At 37.1% G+C, this 17358-nt stretch overlaps 1 long non-coding RNA gene across 1 annotated transcript; it reads left to right on the top strand.

Moving 5' to 3' along the window:
- The first annotated feature begins 38 nt into the window (after window positions 1-38).
- LOC118910147 (uncharacterized) lies at window positions 39-10463 on the top strand. Its single transcript, XR_005023850.2, has 4 exons — window positions 39-594; window positions 5549-5614; window positions 6563-6677; window positions 10210-10463. It is a non-coding gene; the product is annotated as an uncharacterized LOC118910147 (long non-coding RNA).
- The last annotated feature ends 6895 nt before the right edge of the window (window positions 10464-17358 follow it).

Here is a 17358-nt window from a genome sequence, read left to right as displayed (position 1 = left end):
CGCGCTAACTCCTCCTCTCCGTCAGCTCCAGAGGCTCCGCCCTTCAAGCAGACCTTCTCCGACCGCCGCTCAGCCCAGCCCTATGCCTTCTTGCCTTCACCTCTAATTGGATGCTGGCCTCCATTGGCTCCGCCCTTCGGTGACGCAAGCCAACTTCCCTCCGATTCACTGCGCCGAGGGGGCGGAGCTGGGCGGAGCGACGGCGCGCAATTGTCATGGAGACAAGAAGCCGGCAGCAGCGGCTGCCGCGAGTCGGTTGCCACTGAGGCAAGGCTGAACTGCCCAGACCGCCGGAGCAAGAGGGAGCGCGGAGCCAGCCAGTGGAGCCTCTAAGACAGCCAAGGGGCGGTGTACTCCTGGGCTCTGTCTAGGCTCGGGAGGTCGCGGAGGAAGCCCCGGAGTGTCCCCGCCCTGCTCGCTTCGCGCCCGCCTCTAGCGGCCTCGGCTCCTCAGCGCCCGCCCCCGGCTCCGCCCGCTGCTGCCGCAGCTCTCGGCGCTAACGGTCGGTAGCAGCCCGCGCGCGCCGCCCGCCGGGGGCTTGCGCCAGCCACGAGGGAGCGTCCGCGGCCTGCGCGCCGGCGCCGCGGAGGAGAGGTGAGCCCCGGGTCCCCGTACCCGCCGCGTCGCGGCCGGACTTCCTTCCGCTCGAGCCGCGTGAGGGTTCCCCGGTGTCCCGCGCGCTGACCGGCCGCCTAAGTGTTCGTGTCACAGTTCCCGGGCGGGTGCGCGTGGGCGGGATCTCTCCATCCGCGCGCGGCAGCTTCGCCCTCTCGGCTCTCGTCCAGGATGCTGATTTCTGAAATGGAGCCGTGGAGGTTTGTGCCACCGAGAATCAGTCTGTCGCACAGACATCCTTATTACATCATCCTGCCACTCTGGGTCGCTAGGCTATACACCCCCTTCTCCCGCCCCTCTTTTCTTTTACTTTCCTTTTTTTTGGTGTCAAGGACTGGAGAGAATCCTGAAAGATAGATACTGAAGCACTTAGAATTTATGGTTCTGTTGCTGTGGTTGTCACCTCCGCTCTACGTCAAATTTAAGACTCATTTCTTAAGAATGTCTCTATTTTCTGCTTTATTTGAACATTGATGGCTCTGCTGCTCAGCTGGCCACGGCCGCTCGGCGTCTGAGACAGACTTGCGTTAATGTTATTAGGAGGCAGACGGGATACAGATAGCATCTGGTGGGGTTTCTCCGTTTTAGTGTGAAAGTTTTCGCATTTTTTTGCTGGTAAACACGAGGTTTAACTTTTTATCTTGGTAGTGGTGACGATACGTTTCCCTCTGCCCTCTTTTTTCCCCTTTATTGATCTGCTTTCCTGTTTGGGAAACTGTTTACTTGTTAGTAGTAGTTTCACTGGTGTCTTTTCGGTGTTGCCTTCTCCCCCAGAAGAGGTAGGAGCTATTTTCCTCTTATTCCAGGTTACCAAGACAATTCTTTTTATTTATTTATTTACTTTGACTTACTGTTGGATTTGTATCTCTCTTAACACTTTAACTACACTAGAGATAGGTATGCCCAGATTGTTTTAACATAGATTTTTTTTTTAGCAATTCTAATTCTAAGAATTCCTAAGGGTTTATTGGTATGCCGTGTCTGCACGGATCTAGTTATTCATCACTCTTAAAATTTAAATCGTTAAAATGAGATCTACAATTGTCTTGATAAGATACGGCCGCAGAGCTTGCTTTTCGAGTTTTGGCTGTACACTTGTCATTGTTTAAATCTAGTGCGAAAAAGGTTATTCTTGTTTATTAAGTGTAATAACTGTTGACAGTGAAGACTTTAAAGAGTCATAAAAGTAGGTCTGCTGTATTTTAAACATCTCATCATTCTTGTGGAAGAGACACACCAACGCTAGGAAAGGCAACAGATTGCTTCTGTCATATCGCTTTGCTGTTTTGGAGTGTACTTAAAGGATTATGATTGATAAGGCTGTCTTGCCAGAGAATGTTGACACAGGTGTGCATCGTTATCTTAATTAAGATCCTGAGAAAATGTTGTCTATAAAATGGTGACATAAGAAGAGCGGCATATTTTTTGTACAGTTTTGCTTTTGGAGAATTTAATTGCACTTGAAACCTGTCTTTGAGCTTCCAGATTTTGTGATCCCTTTGGCAACAGAAGTTTTAGGGAAATGAAAGTTTAATGTTAAGGGTTCTGGCATCTACTAATACTACTTGTGACTTTTTGGCAATGCCTTTGTCGGCTTTCTTTGTGCTCTACCTTTGTGGAATAATGGTTACTAATTTGGAAAGAAACGCATAAATGCAGCAGTGTATTATTAAGCAAACATTTATTAGTGTTCAGAATAAGTCTGAGAGGAAGACACGCTTAATGTGCAGAAACAGGAATATAATAAAAAGGTAAATATATGAGAAATTTATGCCACTTCATTTTTTGGAAAACCATCTCCTAGAATGTTTTAATGATCTAAAATGATTTCTCTTTTCTTATCATCAAGTACTTAGCTACACTGTTTGTAGAATGCCTTGTTTTTATTTCCAGAAATAGGAGAAAACTATTTTATTTCTTCTAAAATATTCTTCTGTAAGTTTGAATCGATGAATAAGTGAAGATAGTGCATTTAGCCTCTTTATTAGTTTAAGTATCTGAATCATAACCTGGCTGACCACTAAAATAATATTACTGCCCTTTTCTTCAAATACCTGGATGCAGAAAAAAATAACAAGATGGATGCTGTGATTATATTACCCTTGGCTTACCCAGCACCTAATACCCTTTAACATAAGTATTGCATTAAGATTTACCCCCTTTCTTTGTAACTCATGATTTCCTGGAAGCTGGCTGTCCATCAGCATGTATGTAAGATGTGTGAATGTTTTTCTTTAATATGAAAGCTCATTGTAGAAAGAAGAAATGAACGTGGAGGCTATAGGCATAGGATCGGAGAAGCCAGGTGTACAGTCACAGCTCATTCCTGACTCTAAGGATAATTAGCTGGCTAGAATTACCTGTTAATCTAAAATCAAAGAATGACTTATTTAGATTTGTTTGCAGAAACTAAAACAACAGCATGAATTTTGAAATAATTGTTTTACTGTCTCCCAACAGCCCCATCAAAAATATTTTTTTCTGGCAGCTGAGATCAGCATCCCTGTGCTATTTATCCATACAGTATTTTCAAATTTGATATGATATTTTAAAAGAAATGAAATAGTAATGTGAACTAATTACCTGTCATTTGTTTTAATGAATAACACTAAATAATTATTAATATAGTTTTACATTATAAAAATCTTAGGGAAAATGTAAATGTTCTTCAGTCAGTAACATGCAAGTAAATGAAATGTAATCCTGAGTGAATTAATAAGCATATTCTTTAAAAAAATAGATATGAAAATAATGTTTAACTTTGAGATAGCATAGCCTGTTTTGTGTGGTAATATCTCAATATCTTTGTATATTTCCCTTCAATTTCTACATTGTTTTGGCTCCTGTATTTTTTATCTTCTTGGCGTAACTGTAATCTGTTTTATAGAGAATAATTGTCTTTAATAAAATAGCATCTGATGCAACTCTTAAGAAAATGTAAAATCTTGGAATTATTTTTTTCTTGTTCACTAATGACTCTGTTTTGCTTTCACAGCACCACTCAGAAGTGAGATTCTTATGACTTATTTCTGCATAAATCTGCAGTACTTTTATAGCTAGAGTATACCTAAGCACCAATTTAGGTTGGAAATTAACTTAGATGCTTCAAAATTGAAAACTAGTACATTCTAATGTAGTTTGAGTTCAAGTCTTTATTTGTAAGGATGCATTTAACATTTGTTCAGGAGAAAGGAATGTAATTTTCTCCCGCAGTTGTCATTTGTATAATCAATTTTTTCTAGCCTTTTCTCTGGCTAATGATATTCCACACTTTGATACAGACTTTATTTGTTTATTTGCCATAATATGAAGTGATACCTTGGAGAAAATTAGATTCATATTCATATCTAATATCCCCAAAGTATTTAGTCTTGTATGGTTCCTTAAACAGAATCATTTTCTGTGCAGGTTATAAGTATGATGCTTCCATTATATATTTGGATGATTTCAGCTAAGTTCACTTCTGAACTATGGGGCTCCTCCAAATGTCGGCTGAAATTTGTCCTTGTACATCCTCAGGCTCTTCTGTGAGTGCATGTCTGCACGTGGGGTGCTTGTGTGTGGAGCAGACCCCAAACAGCATCAGTGTTGGTTTTCCTAAGTATTTGTATTGGTAATAGGGACCAAGTACAGAAGGTAGAAAATGTCACCTAAGGCCTTGATTGTTAAAATTTTACTAATGCATTAAACAAGTAATGCAGTTTTTCAACAAGAAAAATTTTGATTCACAGAAATACACTCTTTTATTTTTAATGATATCGTTGGATAATAAAATTTATGAACTCATGATTTTCATGAAAGTTAAGACTAAGGTTATGATATTTTAGAGAACTAGAAATATTACTTAAAGGAAATAATCTGTTTATAGCAAATTACAGTTTTTGATTATTTTCATGACCCATTTCTTTTAAGAATAAATTTAGTGGGAGTATCAGCTCCAGTCATGGATACTAAACTCTTTTAATCACAGGGGTATACAGGTGTATGTAAAACTTGTCATTTCTCATCAAAATAGGGGCTACTGAATATAAGCAGATGAGGAGAGCTATAAGAAAAAGTTATTTTGCAGAATATTTGCATTGTGTAGGGAAGAGCAAGGAACTGGATTTAGTGATAGCATTTCATCAAGTTAAAAAGATGGTTCCATCACCAAAAAAAAAAAAACTCATTTTACAGAAGGCAACTATAGTTAGTACAGCCTACAACAGAACAAATGTTTCTCTGTGAATACTTTCAAAGGCATTGAAGTGATTTTTAAGGTAATATGAAATAATGTATCATTGTTTTTAAATAACACACTTGTGTTCCCCTGTCACTGGTTCGGGCTTATGGAAATGGAGTTTATGTGTGATCAAGAGCTGAAGTATTACAGCAAGTTAGAAAATACACAACACAAATACAAAGAAAATGATAAGCAGCAAGCAATCTGATTCTTCTTTACCTTTAAGCTTCGTATTTTTGTTTTTTTTGGTTTTTTAACTCACATAAGGTTGTTGAATTTAGAAGAGAATTTTTTTTCCTTCCTAAGGATAAATATAGGAAAATTCTAAGCATATATATGAATTGGTTGACTTTTATATCTGTTTTCTGCCAAAAATCATTATCAAGATTTGTATTTCGTGTCTATTAGTAGTATTCAAATGTATTAAAATGAATACTCTTTTTATATAAAATAGGTGTGTGTGGGAGGAGGTTCCTCACTCTTTTGAAAATATGGAGAAAACATGTCCTTTTAACAGTAATGGGTTTATTGTTGATTAATTGAGAAGGCTGTACTAAATGTTCTCTGGTGGAAATAGATTAAGTATACTTTTTGAGAAATGTATCATTCAGGGATAAAATCAATTGAAGTATTGGTAATTAAATTGTAATTCTATGAAGGAAAGAGGTGGTGGGAAAGATGAAGCTAACTATTGCTGTTTTTGTTTTTAAGAATCTACAGTTCATAATGAAGCTACTGTACTGCCTGTTGGAAGGAAGAGATTCTGAAGATAGGGAGGTAATATTATCTCTTTTAAAAGAATGCTTTCCTCTGTAGTCCTGAGCCTTTATTACATATAAGGACTTTATCTAGTAGACAGCAATTTCTTTAAATTTGGGGTATGAAAAAGATGTGATTTTCCTGTGCTAAGTTTTTGAATTGCTTTTCCTAGGCCTCTGGGCTATGTTGGGAGAGGTGAGAAATCTCAGCCAGGCATACTCAGTACCCTTAAAATAGCTTCTTTCTGAGAATTAGATCTGTGATGGTGGCCTACACAGTTCTAGTAGATATTACTTTAGTGTGTGGCTGATGTGCATGCATTTAGCATGGTGCTTAGCTGTCCTCATTTACTTCCCAGTCTTTGTTGCCTTCTCTGGGCAATGCGCTCTCTGCAGGGCGATATTGCCAGTCACAACCAGACTGAGTGGGAGACTTGGTGGTTGACAGCTGGTTCTAGAGCTCTGCCCGGGGATTAGCTGAAACCAGCCCCGGCTGCTGTAGTGTACTGGAGGCTAGGAGCTCACACACATGGGTTCTTTTCCTAGTTCACCCCTTTAGGTTCCTTTCCCATTTTTTGCATAATCCTGTGCTACGGGTAATACTTTCCTTTTCTTCTCATTAGGTTAGCTTGCTGCTTATTTTGCAGCTGTTGCGGGGATTCACATGGAGTGGAGGACTATGTTTTATTCTGGATGATATCTTTGATGATATACCCGTGTGCCTTTTCATTTTCAAAAAGCTAATGTCGGTGTTAAAAAATGAATCTAAGTTTCTTGAAGAACAAAACTTTCAATTTGTATCACTAAGAAAAGCTGCTCTCTTCTCATGCTGTGTTGCCACACTGAATATTCAAACTAAATTAAAAATAGTAAAACCCTTTCTTATACAAGACCAATTAGTATGTCTAAGTGCTTAGGTTGGCTTAAATTGTGTAATGGTATTTATGTCCTTCTTTTTCTTTTTAAGAAAAATGATAGAGCTTTTTAGTCATCAGAATATCAACTCTCTGAACCATATCTGTGGAGGATATTAACAGACCAATAAAGGATTCATGGAGTCTAATTATATAATTAGAAAATTGGTAAGCAATGTGGTAGTAAAAATCAATTTATTCCATTAAAAGAACTAGTGTACATGTAAAAACAAAACCCTTAGGAGAAAAACTCTTTAATTTTTAAATCAAATGATGGTTTTGGTTAACACAATAGGAAGGGGGAATATACCAATGTTAGATTCTTTTATTCATGCCTAAGTGGAGGTTTCAAGCAGCTGAGGAAGCCATTAAAATGTAGCTAGAAAAAATGTTGACATCAAAATGATTACTTGGAAAGCAGTTTGCATTTGCAAAACAATTTAATATTATGACCTTAACCAACTTTTATACTTCATGTAGTTGAGTTATTATCCCAGTTTTTATAGTATCAGTCTATGATATATCTTCTGTATGGAATGCAAGTATATTTAAATTGAGTAGGTCTTGCCAGTCATCTTAAAATATTTACTAATAGCAGGAAAATATAAAATTTAATATCTGAGCAACTGAGACCTTTAAACCTACTTTAAAAGTATAATCTTGACATCTATGATGCTATTTTTTGATCTTTGTTATATAGATAGAATTATAGGTATTCACAATCTGATGTCTTATTTATTAATTCCAAATTTTATTCTCCCTAATGGACTTTTAAAATAAAAGGCAGATATGCTTTAAAGAGGAAAATTTTGAGTCAATGGGCTAATTTATTAAGCATAAGCACATAGAAAAGCAGCCTTGATTAATTTAGAACTGTGAAAGGGGGCAGGTAAAACTGTTTTCAGCTGAAATTTACTAATGCAGCAACCATTTAAATTAAATGTTTGTTAACATAATAGTGTTGGCATTTTCTCCTCCTCCTCCTTGTGGTTTTGTCCAACTAGATGTTACAGTGGCAGTTGCACTGACTGTTAAGTGTTTAAATGATGACACCATTATGTGAAGTGATTTTGAAATGAGAGATTCCAGCCAAGAATTACATCTGCTCCCATCTCCTTCAAATCATACTCTCTGGCAGTACAGATTATGATTGATTTGTTTGTGACAGATTGCAGGAAACAGTCATTGATTTTTCAATATTTTACCTTAAAATTATTTACAGTTGTAACCATGGGGAGGTATTTCCATGGGCTGTCAGCCCCTGAAAGAGTAGGATAATATTCCCTGCTCTCTGACAAGACAAATTACCTGTAATGAGTGCAGTAGCTGAAGGGTATACTTTTATTTTAAAATATGTCAATAACCCCAGTGACTAAACGAATATTGATTTAGGATAATGAAGCCTGAGTAATGTGAAAATGAGCTTTTTCAAGGAGCATGGTAGACTTTCTTTCTAGCTGGTTGTTAGAAGCTTTTCATTCTTTTCAACTAGCTAGTAGAGATAAGGAGTTTTATATGCAAACCGTCAGGACTGATGGTGTTGTTTGTGATAATCAAGGTACAAATACTTTGTGTTTCCTTTTGTCAATTCCTTTTCAAATCTTATTTTGAGTCTTCATATTAGGCATAGCTGATCTGCTTAATCTTATCTTTAACCAACGTAGTATTTTCACAGTTTCAACATATTTTGCATTAGAATCTCTCATAATTAACATTTAAATATAACTATATGGTACAGTCATTCGTAAATGACATAATAATTATCTGAAGACATTTCAAATGGGGTATCGTAGTATTTAATGTGCCGTATTTTATGGTAGAATAATTCCCAGTCCCTGGACATCAGATTGCTTTCAGTGGGAATGAAGATTAATTTACTTAAGTCTTGGTATTTTAGGCATCAGTGCATGTTTTCATTGTTGTCAGACCCCCCTCCTCTTTTTAAATGTAATTCTTAACTTTTTATGGATTAAGATCCCAATATATAAGGTCCTTCAAACAAGAATGATAGTAGAGAAGTATATAACTTTATTTTATAGTCCATCAAGGAGCCTGAAGATTTTATACCTGAATAAGTGTCTCCATGTCTGAATCAGTAAGGGAGAAAAATAGGGTAAACAATAGTGGTGATATATAGCAGAAAAGTTAAGTATTTGAACAAGATGTCAAACTGATATTTCATGGAAACCTAACATATTTTATGATAACTAATAGTAATAAAATCTCATTAAAAGCAGTAAGTGAAGTCCCTTTAGAAATTAAAAATGAGTTATGATTTAAAGGGAATTCAGATAGTTCTTTGTGAGAGCTAGTTCTCTTGTAGCATGGCATTGGAAAGATTGCAATAAAATGAAAATATAAGCATATCTTTTAAAGGAAAATAGTATATACTCTAGAACAAAAAAGTGTCTAGAACATTTTATTTTTTTCCAGTAATTTGCCTAAGGGTGTGACACAGATGATCTCTAATTGTGTCCTGCAGTAAACTGGATGCCTTATAAAATACTCGTCCCCTGATTTTCAAATGGTGTAAGATTTCATTTCTTCATCACCCCCTCCCCCAAACTCTTTCCCTTTTTCTAAAAAAGGACCTTTGAAAATAGAAATAAGAATGATGCTGCATCATCATGTATGGAACTGTCAGCCTAAATTCTTTCAACCATTATTTTGGTTTATAGTTTTTTAAGTTGATACAGTATCCATAGAACTTACCTATGGATAAAGTGTATCTAGAGATATACCTTCCAGAAAAAAATTAATACAGATATTTTTCCTCAATACTTTTCTTAAACAAAGCATATTTTCTTCAGACAAATCTGTATTAAGGAAAACACTTACATTGTTGTTTAGCTTATTTTGGAATAAAATAGTAAGTGTATAGTCAGAACCTCTTGGTCATTTAGTTTAAACCTGTTTGTTCATTTTACAGTCCATGAGTAGAACTATTTATGTGAATTAAATTTAAGAAATATGTAGATAAAGTAAAGCTTTTTCTGGGGAAATTATTCTTTTGAACCCTGTACTTTCGCCATTTCTTTTCTACCCTTGAAAAAAATATCCTGCCCTTGTTTGCCATTACAGAAAAACTATTTATATAAAGTGTTTTTAGGTTATGTAAGTCATTGCCTGGGGTTGGTTCAAACATTAATATTTTTGAAAAGGAGAAAATGCCTCCATTTTAAAAATCTTTCTTGTATTTGTATCTATTAAGATAAACAGTTAGCTTTGATATGGTACATACCAATCTACTTAGTTAATTTTTTTCCAGAACTCACTTCACTGTGTTTGGCCTGACCTTCTATGATAACTTAATATAGGAACAAATTAGCATATAATTCTATTTTCCATGTGACCTCAGCCAGTTGCAAAATTGTACCACCACTTTTGGGGGGCAATCTGATAGTTTATGTAGACTCTAGCACTAAGTGTTTGCAAATGTTCAGTGCATCCGACTAATGTGTTTATAGAAAATGTTTTAAAGTAAGTAGTTAGAGGAAATACCCCTCTTACTCTCTTACTAAGATATTAAAATAACTCCTAAAGGTAACATTTTTAATTAGTGTACATACTGATTAGTGATTTGTCTCCTCTCAAGCATAATAAAGCAGTGGCAAAGTTAAGTTGTGTCGGTGAAGTGTAAGACACTAGGTTTGATGGTGACAATGATCACAACAACTAAATGGATTCTTTTTTCTTTTAGATTCAGCTATCGGTCTTTGAAATTTCCTGTGGTCTGTTCAATCTAGATGCAAAGGACATGGAAAAATCAAGTGCTCAAGTGGTTTAAATATGTTTTGGATGTTCCTATTTATAGACCAGTATTTTTCCAATTAAATCCTCCGTTGTCATACTCTTATTGATCACCAATTTTACTTGAAATGCTTAGTATTTTAGAGTATCACCAACATTTTCTGTTTTAAAGTATAGAAAAATAAAATCAATTTTGCATGTTGACTTTTTTCTAAAATGTCTTTATTGTACTGAGTGAATGTTTATACCTGTGAGGGTACAAAAAAAAAGAAATCCCTGTCTCCATCAAAGTAATTCTAGCTATTATTGCAACATCTATCTAGATATCATTAGAGTGGGTTAAAATCACTTTCTAATGTGACTATTACATTTATGGGAGAAAAAAGACTTGAAAGGTATCCACATATATATTTTAATTCTCTGTATTAGTTCCTCAAAATAGAACGTTTTCTCCTCAAAAAATCTATTAGCTTAACTCAGATACTAGAAGAAGTTACCTTAACTGGCAGATCATTTGTTATGTGTTTGAACATTTGATTTATGTAAAAAAGGTGACACCCAGTTCTTTCACAGAGTTCCTATATTTGGGTAGACTGAGTAATGATGGGTTGCCTTGCCACTGGGAAATATCTTGTGGGCTGTGGTGGCTATAGGAAAGTGGAAAGATTCCTCTGTGGCATATAGGGCTCTGGCCTCTTTGGTATAAACACTGTGAAGGGGTATGTCTGACCAGAGATAGCAAGAGAATATAAGAGAGAGTCACAAATGTGGATGACATTTTTCTTTTTAATTAAACTTTGTTCTAAGATAATTATAGATTTCACATGCAGTTGTCCTAAATACAGAGAGGTCCCTTGTCCCCTTTACCCAGTTTCCCCAACTAGTAACATCTTGCAGTATATAGTAAAATATCAAAATCTGGACACTGGCATTTATACAGCCAAGTTACAAACCATTTTCATCACCACAAGGATTCCTCATGTTGCCTTTTTTGTATTCATATTCACTTCTCTCCTGTCCCAGCTCCTTAACCCTAGCAACCACAGATCTGTTCTTCATTTCTCCAATTTTGCCTTTTCAAGAATGTTGTATAAATGGAATCAAAGTGTGTAGCCTTCTGGGATGGGCTTTTCTCACTCAACACAATCTGGAGATTCAATTTGCAGTGTCAGTAGTGTGTTCTTTTTTATTGTTGGTTGGTAATCCATGGTATGGTTGTCTCAGTTATTTAACCATTCACCAGCTGGAACCTAGGGTTGTTTCTGGTTTTTTACTATTATGAATAAAACTGCTATAAACATTTCATGTACATATTTTTGTGTGATAACTTTTCATTTTCCTGGAATAGATGCCCAGGAGTGCAATTGTGGGTAATATGATAGCTATAATAGATTATTTCTTTTTAAGATTAGAATTGATTTGGTGTGGAAGTGGAAATTAAATCTACATTCTCATGGTGTTTCTGCTTTCACTGAGTTTTTTTTGATTTTGAAATAGACTAGCTTAAGTAACATGTAGCTAGATATCAAAAAATATCTACAACCTAGATATTTTAATTTAGAAAGTAAATGTTGGGAAAAAATTGTTTTTTGGTGGGGAAGGTAGTAAATGATTCCTATGTAAAGGAATAAAGGTAGATATACACTATCAAAAAGATGCTGCAAAATGAACAGGTTACTAGGAGAAATTTGGGGGGGAATTTCCCAAGTGTTCAATAGAGTTGACATTCAGATATATTGTAATACAGACTCTTTAGCTTAAGTCACTATCCTCTTGCCTTTAGTTTTTATTTGTAGAATTCATTATCTTTACAATTTGTGTTCAGTGGTGTTGCATTTAGTGCTCATTTAATTCAGCTATATGACTTGGTAGAAAAAATAAAGAAAACCCCAAACGTGTCTTTTCCTAATACATGGCCCCTAAAAATGCAATGACTATGTGATACTCAATGACAGAAACAGTCCTCTTCCCAACCCTGAAGGAAATTATGTTTACTGAGACAAAGTAAGGCATGATATTCCACCATTACATATATAAAGAGAGACTTTAGAACTCTCACCAAAGAACATACTTCATTTCCCCAATGCTTCTAAATCTAGTTTCATTGTTAGCTCGTGGTCATGACCACTTTGATTTAAATGACCTAAGAAATAAAATAGTGCTTGCCCTTAAAAACAACTTGGATAAAAAAAAAAGCATGTGCACATGGAATCTTTAAATAGCAGCAGTCATTCATCCTCAGGTGGCTTCATCAAGAAGCATCCTATATTCTAGCTATTCTAGGCAGTGGGAACCTAGCAGTAAGGAAGAGCAATACAGCCCCTGTTCTCTTAGCATGGTTCTCATAGCTTTTAGACTGGAGGGTGTGGAGAGGGGAAATGGAAAAGGAAACAGAGACCAACATGATTATGCATTAGCAGAAATCCAGAACCGTCAGAATTCGGGAGGTAGACTAGGAGAGCTGAAACTGCTGGAGCAGGTCTCACAGAAAATGACAGATTGGAAATTTGAGAGTCTATCTATGATACAGAGAAGGAAGACATCAGATATGAGAGGGAAATTGAGCTGGAGTATGATTTGTTGAAAGTTAGGTGGAATCTGATCTGGCTAGAATTTCCTGGGGCTTCAAAGAGTATGTCATTGCCCAAGAGCATATTTGACAGCTTCCTATGTTTTAGGAACTTGCCAGAAATAAGGCATGCTTTTTTACAGAGTAATATTTGAACTTCAGTCTGTAGGTTTGAGTGAAAAAACAAATGGATTCTCTTCCTCCTGAAACTAGGGCTTGAGAGTATCTTTTTGTTTATAAGTTCGGTTTGTTATATGTGTATATGTGTATATATGTAAAACAAAACATGACTTTCCTCCTTTTAAGTTTGATAAGGAATAAGATTTTATATTTTTCTGGCATCTTAAATGCATAATCTATAAGGCTGTAATATTTTTTAAAATTTTAGTTTGTAGAACTTAAATTCCTCTTGGTAGCTCTCCAAAATTAAAACTGCAAGATCACATGTGGATAGAAAGTTGCATAAAGAATATATTTGTAAGGGCATGTAGAGAACTGATGGTCTTACTAAAGAAACTATTTTGAGCAACCTAAGAAAATGAAAGTATTTCTGTGCATTACTTTTCTTAAGTATTCAAGGTAGTAAGAGAGCTAATAGCCTTTTCTGAATATACATCCAATTTTAAGAGGCTAAAATAAAATAAGAAGCTATAACATGACTGAGGCCCATTTAACTTGGGAACTTGGAAAAAGGAAGAGACCTAGAATTCTTTTAAGTTTGTGTAACTCAGATTTGATCAAAGAGGTTATAAAAGACATAAAAATTAAGGCACCCCAAATTTCATATGTAATAATATTGACTTTAGTATCCCCAGCTATATGGTTTGCCAACTGGGAGGCCAAAAAAAATTGTGTTTTGTGAAAGGGCTACATTAGGTTGATGGCTTAAGGGTTCTGAGTATATATAATGACCAAGCATTGTCAAATCATCTTGTAATACTGTGTATCTAGCATTAAAAAAGAAAGAAGAGAGAAAGAAAATAGTGCAATTTTAGACAATTTTTTTATTTTTTATGTTTATTTTTTTACAAATACTGCAAATCATAGGTTGGCTACCATTAGGCTTCCTGACTCTGGCATGATTGCTGTATTCTCTGTATGTTCTTTTAAAGTACCAGGCACTTTATAATTTTGTCTATAATTGTTTATATTTTTATAAATATTTTCCACACAAGATGTTTTTAGGACGACTTATTGCTAAATTACCTAAATCCGCTTGCCATCTTTAAACTTTATGTATGAATATACTAAAGTGTTAGTTGCAAGACACATTAGTAGCCTGTTTAATTTTTTTTCAGGGGCTTTCTTATTCAAAATGCCTTTCAAATTTAATTCATAAAAATAGCAGGTAACTTCACTTGCAGGTTTTTGAAGCTGGGGAAGATGTGATATATTGAATATGGGTTTAAGCAGCAAGTTAGTGTGTTAAACTCAGAACTGAATTTCACCCAATAAGCTATTCTATTTATTCATTGCTATTTATGCATCCCTGCTGCTGGCACTGGGACAAACCCAAGGAATCTAGTAGACATGCAACACATTCCCTGAGTTCAACAAAGTGGGCATTGGCACAGGCCTGGAGATGAGCTGGTGAACAGCATGTAGTGTTTGCCCTCGTAGAGCTTGCAGCTCAGTGTGTACTATGGAGATGGTTCAACACACCATTTCAGCACAGCACAGTGAGAGGAAAAGGCCACATGCTGTGGAACCACAGGGGCACAGTCCCTACCCAGCCCTGATGGAGGGTGGGCAGGGTCAAAGAAGGCTTCCTGGGGGAGAGAGAGATGGGGCTGAGCCCTGAAGTAAGAGGGCTCCAGGCATGGGGAGCAAAGATCAAAGGCAAGGGTGAGCACAGTGTGTTTAGAAGTCTGTAAGCCTGCAAGAGGAGCAGGCATGTGTGTGCAGAAATGGGAAAGATGAGACTAAACAGGTCAGACTGACAAGGGTGTCTTATGTGCCTGATGGAGCAGCTTGGACTTCATCTTAGGGTCACCTGATCAGCATTTTAGAGAGAGCGCTTTTGGTGGTGGTATGGGGAGTGCACTGGAGGCCAGCGGGATTGGACGGTGAAAGACTAGTGAGGTGAATTTTGCAAGTTTGTCCAGGAAAGAGAGAATGGTTGCTTGAGCTAAGAGAGTGACCGGGGCAGGAGAGCTGTCAATGGATTGGTGGGGGTGCATACTAAGATGCTAGAAATGAAAGGACTTGGTGACTGGCTACATATGAGGGTAAGGGAAAAGCATGCTACAGAGGGTGTCCAGAGGGCTTCAATGATTAGGTCATGCTGGTGGTGTCTCAAGACAGGGAATCCCAGGAGAAGTAGAACCTATGGGAGAAAAGACACAGTGGTGCCTTAGTGGTTGGTTTTTAGAGGGGCTAGCAGCCTATCCAAAGGCTTGGGACTCACGGTCTAGAAGCAGACAGCACACTCTATTCTTTCATATTGTGGTGCAGTTTTTTTTCTCTTTAAGGGCAAATTTCTCAAAAATATGTTTTTTCATTATTAATTTTTTATATTGTCTGATGCAGATGTAGCAGCCGTCCTATGAAAAGCAAATCTGAGATGAGATGTTCAATATTATTGGGCAATGTTTGTTTTGAAAAAGATGGGGTTCAGAAGTATGCAAAGGAAGGAGAGTAAGTGTTCCTAACCATAGTTGTCCCTTAAACATTTCAGTAAATTAACTGTACTAAATTTTAATCATGCATAGAAATATAAAAATAGAGAAGGGCAAAACAGTTCCATGAAAAAAGCACTGGAGCATACTTTTGTTTTTAGAAACTTGATTAGTTTGGATTACAACATGTACTTAAATATGTAATGTTATCTGATCTCATTGCCCCTCATAGTTATTCCACAAGTAGGTACTGAGTACTGGACAGCATTGGCCACACAATGGAGACCCCAGTGGGCATGGTCCTGCCCTCAGGGAGATTATAGTCTAGCTGGAAGATTATAAATCTTCAAAGTAGCTTTTTGTGATACACCTGTCTGTGTCTGCTTCATATAATTGACATGCATCTTGTGGACAACTTATGACTCTCGCATCCCGTAATAATGAACATTTGTACCTCAGAGGGCACTGCCATGTTCACATGAAGAAAGGAAAGAGGGGATTCAGGGATGCCTTGAATTTTTGCCTGATGAGCTGGACCTGATGGAAAGGCTCCTCAAAGCAGGGAGCTGGAGCAGATACGAAGAGTAGCTCCTGGCTACTCCAGAGTGGCTAAGAAATAGAGTTATGACTTGTTTGCTCAAAAGAGTAAGGACAAAAGTGTTGAGATTGGAGATGCAGGTTTTAGAGTTAGAAGGAAGTTGGAACTTGGTGTTTCCTTGACATTTTGACTTCGAAAATTTTGAAATTTTGATTTTGACTTGACATCAACTGAGAAGCTGAACTAATACAGATCTTTGATTGTAAAACCAAGTACGGTAATTTTTTTTAACAAACCACAACACATTATTTCTATACCTTTTCTGTGCCCAGCCTTGCTTCCCAGCATTCCTCATTTTTCAGGGGAATGTGTACTTCTCCTATAAAACACTTGTTTTCTCTTTTCCATTTTCTCCTGATTTCTTAGCTCTTTTTTGTATCTTAAAATTCTCCTTTTTCACTTTATTTCTTTTCCTCAGTTGCTCTCACTCTAAAATACCTACTCTAGATCCAGTTCCTTCCTCCAAACTCCACTTAGAATATTATACTTCCTTAACTGCTGAGCTTGTGGAAGGATGTTTGTGGAAATGTATCTTTATACTATCATTCTCCACTCTCTCTTTCCATTCATCCCATGTAATCTGGTTTCTCAGTTATCTAAAAGCTGGATCTGATGGTTTTCAATTCTCACTCGACTTAACTTCTCTGTGCTTGTAACTATGTGCTTGGCTTCTGGAATGCTGTTGTCCCGGGTTCTTTGATGCCTGACTATTATTTTTGCAGACCACTTCCCTTGTAATCTTCAACAGTTCCTGCTTTCTCGAGTGCTGCCCTCTGCTTCAGTACTGCTCCCTGGACCGAGCTCTGGACTCAGATTTTTCAGCCATCTGCTGGGACAGCTCCTAATCACCCCTCTCTGCTTTCGCTGCCCTGAGCCTACTGAACACTTCGTCTTGGTTCATGACATTGCTCCCTCCCAGTTACCAAATCAGGTCAGTGTTACTCTCATGGCTTCTGTCAGGTTAGGTCAATTCTACTTTCTAAAACTTCTCAAATCCTACACTGTAGTCTATTCCCAATCTTGAAGATACTTGGAAAGACCAGGGTTGAGGAACTAAGGTCACTGTACTTAGAAAGGCCATAGTCTACTGTGAAACTCTAACTGTGGCCCATGGATTGTGACAGACCACAGCTGTTTAACAGACTTTACTTTTAGAGCAGTTTTGGGTTAACAGTAAAAGTGAGTGGAAGGTAGAGATTTTCCATATGCGCCCTTCCTCCACTCATGCATAGCCTCCCTCATTATCAACAGCCCCCACCAGAGTGGCACTTTTGTTACAACTGATGAATCTACATTGATATCTCATCACCCAAA

Source organism: Manis pentadactyla, chromosome 15 (assembly GCF_030020395.1).
Source record: "Manis pentadactyla isolate mManPen7 chromosome 15, mManPen7.hap1, whole genome shotgun sequence".
Lineage (NCBI taxonomy): Eukaryota > Metazoa > Chordata > Mammalia > Pholidota > Manidae > Manis > Manis pentadactyla.
The sequence above is the reverse complement of the archived record's forward strand: the minus strand, read 5'-3'. Positions and strand labels throughout refer to the sequence as shown.